The sequence below is a fragment of the Alosa pseudoharengus genome, unplaced genomic scaffold (genome assembly GCF_046254945.1).
Source record: "Alosa pseudoharengus isolate Yale_2024_CS ecotype anadromous, Long Island Sound unplaced genomic scaffold, YU_APseudo_1.1 YU_APseudo_1.1_scf_23, whole genome shotgun sequence".
NCBI lineage: Eukaryota > Metazoa > Chordata > Actinopteri > Clupeiformes > Clupeidae > Alosa > Alosa pseudoharengus.
Window position 1 is genome coordinate 1,245,533 of NW_027468685.1, and position 10,000 is coordinate 1,255,532.

The 10,000-nt window shown below is 39.6% G+C and overlaps 1 protein-coding gene across 4 annotated transcripts in view; it reads right to left on the reverse strand.

The window, feature by feature from the left end:
* atxn1a (ataxin 1a) overlaps positions 1 to 10,000 on the reverse strand; it is a 134,203-nt gene that overhangs the window by 124,198 nt on the left and 5 nt on the right. For all 4 annotated transcript variants that reach the window (XM_076301086.1, XM_076301083.1, XM_076301085.1 and 1 more), the window contains exon 1: positions 9,860 to 10,000. This exon is cut by the window's right edge and continues 5 nt beyond it. The gene's annotated coding sequence lies outside the window, so the exon portion shown is untranslated. The remainder of the gene's footprint in view (positions 1 to 9,859) is intronic.

Here is a 10,000-nt window from a genome sequence, read left to right on the forward strand (position 1 = left end):
ACACACACACACACACAGACTAACATGTACACACACACACACACACACACACACACAGACTAACATGTACACACACACACACACAGACTAACATGCACACACACACATTCATTGTTGCTTATTTGCACCATCAGAACCACAAAAATACCAGCAAACTGGTTCTGACTGTTCATGAAGCTGTCAGACACACACACACACACACACCTCCTCCATAAAGATAGCAGAGCAGCTTCCCATGCTGACAGCGTCTGTCTCACGAGTGGAATGTTTCTCATCTCGACATCATCAAAACATGAACGGTGTGGGAACAAGGGGGGCAGAGAGAGAACGAGAGACAGAGAGAATGAGAGGAGAGAGAAAGAGAATGAGAGACAGAGGAGAGAAAGAGAGAGGAGAGAGAGAGAGAATGAGAGAGAGAGAGAGGAGAGAGAGAGAGAATGAGAGAGGAGAGAGAGAATGAGAGAGACAGAGAGAATGAGAGAGGAGAGAGAGAGGATAGAGAGAGAATGAGAGACAGATATTAAGACTATATATTAAAATACAGAATAGTAAGATATTAAGACTATGAATTCAGAATAGCAAGATATTAAGACTATGTATTAAAATATAGAATAGTAAGATATTAAGATTATGTATTACAGTTTTTCTCGATCGTTTTGACACCTGTGTCAACTCTGAAATCACGCTCTCAAAACAGTTAACACCCGTGTCTGAACAAAAGCACTCTGGACAAAATGACACATTTTGCTTGCAAAAGGCTGTTACTCTCTCAAAACACTTAAAACATGCAGCAAAAGCAAATCTTCCCTTCAAACACTACAACTTGTTGCCAATGAAAAAACACTCTTTAATCAATCATTACACACTGGACAACAAAATGCAAAATCTAGTTCTCAAAATGAGCATTTTTGCTATGTCTGTTCCATTGCTTTCTCATTTTTCTGGTATCAGAAAAAAACTGTGAAAAGACAAAATGTACTGAATAAAAAAATTATTTATTCATTCCTCCCAAGATGTAACTGCTATTGACATGTAAGACATACAGTAAATACCTAGCAAGATACACTAAATTTCATTGAACTACAACTTGGTCATTTTTCATCGAAATAGACCTACAGTAAACACCTTTTGTACGGTTTTCTCCACCAAATAGGCGATACAGTACTTTGTCTAAATGTGCATTAGATGATACTTGCCTAAATAGCAACACAGAACAGACATCTCTTATGTATAATGAATGATTGCTGATTGAAGAATTGTGCAAAGGAGTTTCACACAGGTGTATCAGAGATTCAGACTTATGCAAGTGAAAAGATGTTATCCTTTTGTTTACCATGGGAAAACCAATAGAGTTTGGGGCTTTTGAATGACACCTGTGTTAACTGTTTTGCAAAAGGGTGTGAGAAATGTGTGAACCCAATGAAAATGTGTGAACACATTCGCAAGAGATGACTTCTGCTGTGCAAAGAAAGTAGCCATGAAGACCAAGTGGGTTCTAGTTTACTTAAGCAGGTAAAAGCAATCGAGAAAAACTGTAATATTAGGAGTGGGCGATACATAGCGTCTGCGATAATATTGTGATTGCTGTTTTAACGATGTACAAATTGACATTATCAAGTATTTAAATTACTTATTTTTTACTTATTACTTACTTTTTTTACAACTGTTTACACACCTTTTCAAAACTCTGTGTCTATTTTTCAAAACTCCACGCACAAAACCCACAATTGCTCACACAAAATGCAAAATGCCTCAAATCTCCAGCAAAATGACACACAACATTCAAAATGCCAAAAACACATCTTTAAAGCAAACATTCGCCTTACATTACAAACACTTTTGTCATAATATGACATTTTGGATACATCATGTACACACTGTTGCTCAAAACCTAAAGCTCTTCTAAGCAGGTATAATGTTAACTTGTTTTCCGCTAAAATGGGGCGTGATGCAGATTAAATGTAGCCTAACTTTATGATGATGCCTTTAGTAGGCTACGTACCTGTAGGCCTAATGCCGCACACACTTGCGAGCCGGCCAAAGAGTAGATTCGTATAATAAACACCAACGCAGTTCTGAAATCCCGGTCAGCTGAATGGTGTTTTACAGTTTTTTTCAGCTGCTTACACACTAAATCTTTGCTTGTCACACAATTTTCTAAACATGTCCTCCAAACATCATAACCCGACACCAAATCTGCAAAACCATACACTAATTCTCAGTGTTTGACTCAGTTTTTAATTGACTAAAACACATTTTGCAAAACACCACACACAATTTTCTACCTAACACACAAAAATCTAACAGGAAGTAACTTGATTTCGTTCTTCAAACACAACCCATCAAAATGCCACACTAAATCACCAGTGCTTCACTCTTTCTCTTCACATGTGCAAACACTCTTTACTTTACTGAACACCATCCAATCATTGCCTTAGTATAGGTCTATGAATAGATATACTCTCTATATAGGTATAGACCCTTTCAATCTGCTCCTAGAGGATTTCCGGTTGAAATATTCAGAACCAATGCAGATACTTTGAAAATTACAGTAATCGGACTTTAGCTTACAGTAATGTTCTACAAAAAGTTGACTTTATGTAAAATTTGTCTTTTTACTCTATTTTTGTTTGTCCCCATGTTACAGTACCATTAGCTCAATAAATTTTTCTGTGCCTCCAGAAATGCCTTAGGAACGCTTACTGTAGAATTGTTTGTTTCTGCAGTTGAAAGGGTCTATAGGCCTATGAATACATACTGTACACGACCCCCCCCCTCCCCCACACACACACTTGTCTTTAGAAAAAAAACAAAATCAGTGTTTTCAAAACTCCATGTACATCTGGTGGTCACTGTATTCTTCTTTGCTTTTTTTCTTGTTTGCTGTAAAATACTGTATTCACAACAGCAAATTATTTGGGAAAAATCACTATTTTTGGTTTCAATATTGCTTGCATTTTTACTGTGTATTTCAACTTCTCTTTGTTGATACCGTAACTTTCACTCTTGTATGGAAATACATATAGAAAGCCTAAGACAGAAGAGCTTTAGGTTTTGAGCAACAGTGTGTACATGATGTATCCAAAATGTCATATTATGACAAAAGTGTTTGTAATGTGAGGCGAATGTTTGGTTTAAACATGTGTTTTTGACATTTTGAATGTTGTGTGTCATTTTGCTGGAGATTTGGGGCATTTTGCATTTTGTGTGAGCAGTTGTGGGTTTTGTGTGTGGAGTTTTGAAAAATAGACACAGATTTTTGAAAACGTGTGTAAACAATTGTAAAAAACTGTAAATTGCTGTGGACACCGATGCCGACATGAGTGCAATGCACTCTGCTTTCGACATTCATTTACTGTACATTAGATTCCATTCTTTTCAATACAACTCTGCAAACCCGCATCGCACGTTGACGCCGTGTAAATCACGATTCAGTTATATTTGGTCGACGCCGCTCCATAAAATCTATTGTTCATCCAGTGGCAAGTGACAGTGCACCATAGACTGTAGGCCTATGCCTATAAAATGGCAGTGCACTCATGTCGAAAAGTTCCTTATTTTCAACTGAACTCAAAGATAATGAATATAGTATTTTATGTTTATGCCCTTTATTAGCTATATTTCTGAAGAATATATTGTGTTGCCTTAGGTCTGCTGCACATCTTTTAAAATTTGAATTGAAATAATCAAATAGACCTATGTCTTAAAGTTAAGTTAATGAAGTAACTTGCTTTGCTTTCATTTGAATCCTAATCAAGATACACAATAATTGCTTTATATTGTTAATATGGACTCCTGGAAAGTTCAGAAATGCAAAATAATAGAATTTTAATCATGCAATAAAATATGTGATTAATCGTGATTAACTATAGGAATTCAGCGATTATTCGTGATTAAAATGTTTAATCGTTTGACAGCACTACTAAAAATACTAAAATACAAATTATACTAACTAACACCTAATCTAAATCAATTCTAAAAACAGTATCCACATAGTGGTGATTAATCAATCAGAGGCGCTTGCAATGACTGAGGCAGGGACTGAGCCTGTGATTCTCTGTGCATAGTAAGGTATGGTAAGGTGTTCTAAGGTGCTCTGTGTGAATGAGTGTCATGGTGGTAGTGCAATGGTGATAGTGGTCATGGTGATAGTGCAAATGAGTAAGTCCAACAGTGCAACAATGCAGAAATAAAGTAAAGTAAAGTCTATATATCTATATATTTAACTATTTACAGTTTTTTACAACTGTTTACACACGTTTTCAAACCTCTGTGTCTATTTTTCAAAACTCTACACACAAAACCTACAACTGCTCTCACAAAATGCAAAATGCCTCAAATCTCCAGCAAAATGACACACAACAATCAAAATGTCGCAAACATCTTTAAACCAAACATTCGCCTCACATTACAAACACTTTTTTCATAATATGACATTTTGGATACATCATGTACACACTGTTGCTCAAAACCTAAAGCTCTTCTGTCTTAGGCTTTCTATATGTATTTCTATACGACAGTGAAAGTTACGGTATCAACAAAGAGAAGTTAAAAATACACAGTAAAAATGCAAGCAATATTGAAACCAAAAATAGCGATTTTTCACAAATAATTTGCTGTTGCGAATACAGTATTTTACAGCTAACAAGAAAAAAAGCAAAGCAGAATACAGTGACCACCAGATGTACATGGAGTTTTGAAAACACTGATTTTGCCTAAGACGAAAATGACTCCATACTATCAAATTGCTTTGCTTTTTCCAAAGACAAGTGTGTGTGTGTGTGTGGGAGGGGTACAGTATGTATTCATAGGCCTATAGACCCTCTCAACTGCAGTAACAAACAATCCTAAGCGTTCCTGGAGGCACAGAAAAATGTATTGAGCTAATGGTACTGTAACATGGGGACAAACAAAAATAGAGTAAAAAGACAAATTTTACATAAAGTCAACTTTTTGTAGAACATTACTGTAAGTCCGATTACTGTAATTTTCCTTTCAAAGTATCTGCATTGGTTCTGAATATTTCAACCGGAAATCCTCTAGGAGCAGATTGAAAGGGTCCATACCTATATAGAGTATCTATTCATAGACCTATACTAAGGCAATGATTGGATGGTGTTCAGTAAAGTAAAGAGTGTTTACACATGTGAAGGGAGAGAGTGAAGCACTGGTGATTTAGTGTGGCATTTTGATGGGTTGTGTTTGAAAAACGAAATCAAGTTACTTCCTGTTAGATTTTTGTGTGTTAGGTAGAACATTGTGTGTGGTGTTTTGCAAAATATGTTTTAGTCAATTGAAAACTGAGTCAAACACTGAGAATTAGTGTATGGTTTTGCAGATTTGGTGTGGGGTTATGATGTTTGGAAGACATGTTTAGAAAATTGTGTGACAAGAAAAGATTTAGTGTGTAAGCAGTTGAAAAAAACTTTAGTTTCTATTCTGTAACTTGGAATGCCAGCCTGCATGATTACTCTTAAACAAAACATCGAAGGAAATAACTGAGATGTACTCTGTTGGTCTGTTTAGTTTTACAGTGAATCCTATGTAAAGGTTTGAAAGGAACTTCAGCTTCAGACTTTCTCTTGGGAAACTGTTAGGCCTATTCATCTTCTCTAATGTAGCTGGCTAGACCATGTCATTGCCACACACACAATGTGACAATGCATTAGTTTGGTTAAAAAGTCACAGGTTAGGTTATTGGTTATTTTTGTAATGATGCTATTCATAAATAATGAGCTGTAAAGTGAAAAGTTACCTTTTTTTTTAAAGGATATCGAGTAATTATCGCTATCGTCAAAATCACAAAAAATACACACACGCACAAACACACACACACACACACACACCACACACACACACCATACACACACACCTAATTTAATAGTAAAAACAGACTATAACTGACCATATTTGCATTCAGTCATTTTAAATGATGTAAATCTATGCAAAATAGAGAGAAATCATGGCAGAGTCGGGAGTGTTTCTGCACTTGCCCTAGTTCATCAACCGGGGTGGGAAGTATAGGAATGTGATGTCATGTGATTGGTTAAAAGACTGTCCCACCTTTCTTGTGAAAGACCAATCAGTGTTTAAATCTATCCTACAATATCAGGAACTTGCCAAAGGGTATATTGCCATACGACCACAGTGTGTAGCATAGCGTTAAGTGTACTATTGGGAACAGTGTGCAGAGGGTTAAGTGTACTATTGGGAACAGTGTGCAGATAACTGTACTATTGGGAACAGTGTGCAGAGGGTTAAGTGTACTACTGGGAACAGTGTGCAGAGGGTTCAGTGTACTACTGGGAACAGTGTGCAGATAAGTGTACTATTGGGAACAGTGTGCAGAGGGTTAAGTGTACTATTGGGAACAGTGTGCAGAGGGTTAAGTGTACTATTGGGAACAGTGCGCAGATGGTTAAGTGTGCTATTGGGAACAGTGTGCAGATAAGTGTACTATTGGGAACAGTGTGCAGCATAGCGTTAAGTGTACTATTGGGAACAGTGTGCAGATAAGTGTACTATTGGGAACAGTGTGCAGATAAGTGTACTATTGGGAACATTGTGCAGATAAGTGTACTATTGGGAACAGTGTGCAGAGGGTTAAGTGTACTAACAGTGTGCAGATAAGTGTACTATTGGGAACAGTGTGCAGAGGGTTAAGTGTACTATTGGGAACAGTGTGCAGAGGGTTAAGTGTACTATTGGGAGAGGAAATAAAGTGTTCATGCCTAGCTGCAGGTTCTATTATGAGCTGCCATAAAACAAGAGCAAATGAGTCACTTCTATGTGTGTGATATATTGATGAGTCAATGTACATGTAAATACTGATAATTTAACTATTTAACTAAATTGTCTGTCTGTGTGTCTGTCTGTCTGTCTGTCTGTCTGTGTATCTGTCTGTACTGTAGCTAATGGAGGCTACAGTGTATCATTCCCCTGATTGTTTGTCTGTCTGCAGTGTCCCTGTTTTTTTTTTGAATGCCACCCCCCCCACACACACACACACACAAATTGAGGTATGTATCGAACCATGGGTCAAAAAGTGTGATACAAATCGTTCTAGCCCTAGTAAGTGTGATCGAGATGGAGCTGAAATCTCCGTTGAGAGTGATCAGGGATGCCTACACCTGTCAATCAAATGGCCAGGGAGCTCCCTCTCTCTCTGTCACACACACACACACACACACACACACTCACACACACACAATCAAACTGGCAGAGAGCCCTCTTAAAACACCTGCTTATACACCCTCCCTCAAAGTGGAAGCCAAGATACTTTCTCACACACACACACACACACACACACACACAGTCATCACTCAGAGCCAGTCAGTTTATCAGATACTTTAAAGCAAAATGACTGACATGCTACAAGCGATATATCATAAAACATGATGGCTTCACCCCAACACACACACAACACACACACACACACATAAAACATGATGGCTTCACCCCAACACACACACAACACACACACACACACATAAAACATGATGGCTTCACCCCAACACACACACACAACACACACACACACACATAAAACATGATGGCTTCACCCCAACACACACACACAACACACACACACACATAAAACATGATGGCTTCACCCCAACACACACACACAACACACACACACACACATAAAACATGATGGCTTCACCCCAACACACACACACAACACAGCAAACAAACTAATAAATAACTCATTCACCAAATAAATAACTCATTCACCTAATACATAATAAACAAACAAATAACTCATTCACCTAATACATAATAAACAAATAAATAACTCATTCACTTAATAAATAGCAAACAAATACATAACTCATTCACTTAATAAATAGCAAACAAATACATAACTCATCAAAATAAAAAAGTAAGTAAGAGGCAGGGCAAGCTACGAGATGACCAGGCAAACGGGTTTCACCAGGCAGAGGCGTCTGTCCCAGGATCAGCGCGGAACATCAGCTATGACGACTTTCTGCCCCTCACCGGTGAGACTGTGCATGTGAGATGCATGAGCGTGACTACAGGACCGACCAGTGGTGCCTGGCTCTCTCATATGCACCAATGCCACATTCCCAGCGTCCTCTTTAGACCACCAAAACTATTCACTTTGACACAGTACACTACTCTAAGTCACAAGAGCGTGCAATACCTGTTCACCAGCCGTCAGCTGTGTGCACGTCACTCTTTGATTCAAAACAGCGTGGGGTAGAATATTGAGACTAAATATCAATGAGAATTTGGTTACTGGAAAATTACTCGGTTGCACACGGACGTACATGAGTCCTGGTGGTAGTGTAACAGCCCTGCAGTGTGTAGTTGTCAAAGCGGTGCGGCCGCTGAATCATTCATACTTCAGCCTCCGCGAGTCTCTGAACGTCCCTGGGGCGCGCGGAAAACCAGCTGGTTTTTTTCTCTCAGTTACTCTGTCAGTCCCAACTAGATACACTATGGAATATCTGCAAAACAACCAGAGGGCCACACAATGTCCAAACTGCGCTAGCCTATTGTAGGCCTACTGTTACTTGGATAGTAAAGTAACATTACAGCAAAGAAAAACAGTCATTCGTCGTTTCTGTTGCATAGTGCATTTCGCCGAAAAACGCACGACTTTTTGCTGAAACTATAGGCTATGTCGAATTGTGTTGTAGGATACTGTATACTTCCCATCTGTAAACAAACTGTATACTTCCCGTCTGTAAACAAACTGTATACTTCCCCTCTGTAAACAAACTGTATACTTCCCCTCTGTAAACAAACTGTATACTTCCCCTCTGTAAACAAACTGTATACTTCCCCTCTGTAAACAAACTGTATACTTCCCGTCTGTAAACAAACTGTATACTTCCCCTCTGTAAACAAACTGTATACTTCCCGTCTGTAAACAAACTGTATACTTCCCCTCTGTAAATAAACTGTATACTTCCCGTCTGTAAACAAAGTAAAAATAGACAGCAATCGCAGGGATGCCGGCTGCACATTATATAACCGGCAGCGCGGAGCTGAATGACATCACGGGCAGGCTAGTCGAGCAATCACTCACAGCACACACGACACGGAGTCCGTGTCCTTCACTCCCGCCCGCCTCAATGAAAAGAGCCTACCGTACTTGTGATCGGCTCTGAGCGCATAGTAACCTTTACAACGTATTCTGCCAACATGAATGAGACTTCAGCGAGCCACACAAGCTATATTCGGCGATGTGCAGTCGTGTCACCTCCGATACCGAATAACACTCTTGGTTTGCATGTTTGTCAAGAATATAATCGTAATGAGGAAAACATACACTTCCGCAATTGTAATTTCTCCATAAGGCTGCAATGTTTCTCGGCTGAGAACAAAATGTTGACTAAGCGAAACTAGGCTACACACGGCCACGTAAGGGGAAGAGCTGTTAAAAGTGCCATAGCATAGTGGAGTACTACGAGAAGCGCGATTACGAGGAAGTAGCCCTTTGCCATGTAGTCAGACGCGATGTAGTGGCGCAGTTAACTAGCGCTCCTGCCCCGAACAAGCCCGTCGAGAGCGCTTCTCGCTCGGTTCCCATTTCCAAGCACCGGCGCTCTGCTTCGCTTCGCACTTTACGTGCAGTTGCGAGGTCAGTTCGAAGTGACAAGTGTGTTAACGTGAACGCCAAACAACGCGTAACATGGCGACTGCCAAAATTAAACTTAAAAGACACAAAAGACAAACTTAACACATTACAAAGGCTTTTCCCCTATTGATTCCGCTTCGGATCCGTGGCGTCTACTGGTAGTTCCAGCCATTTTCTCGCTGTGAGTGGTTCGGGTGGGGAAAAGTGAGCGACTGTAACAATGACAGGCCGGGCGTTAGCGTGACTTACTGTGCGGTGTGCGGGGCTTCGGAGTCTGCGCCTCTCCTGTGTGCTGCCGTGCCGGGGCTCCCTGACCCTCGCGTGCCGCTGTCGGTGGAAGAGTCCCCTCTACTAGCCGAACGATGTCTGCAGCAGCCGAGCTAATGGCTC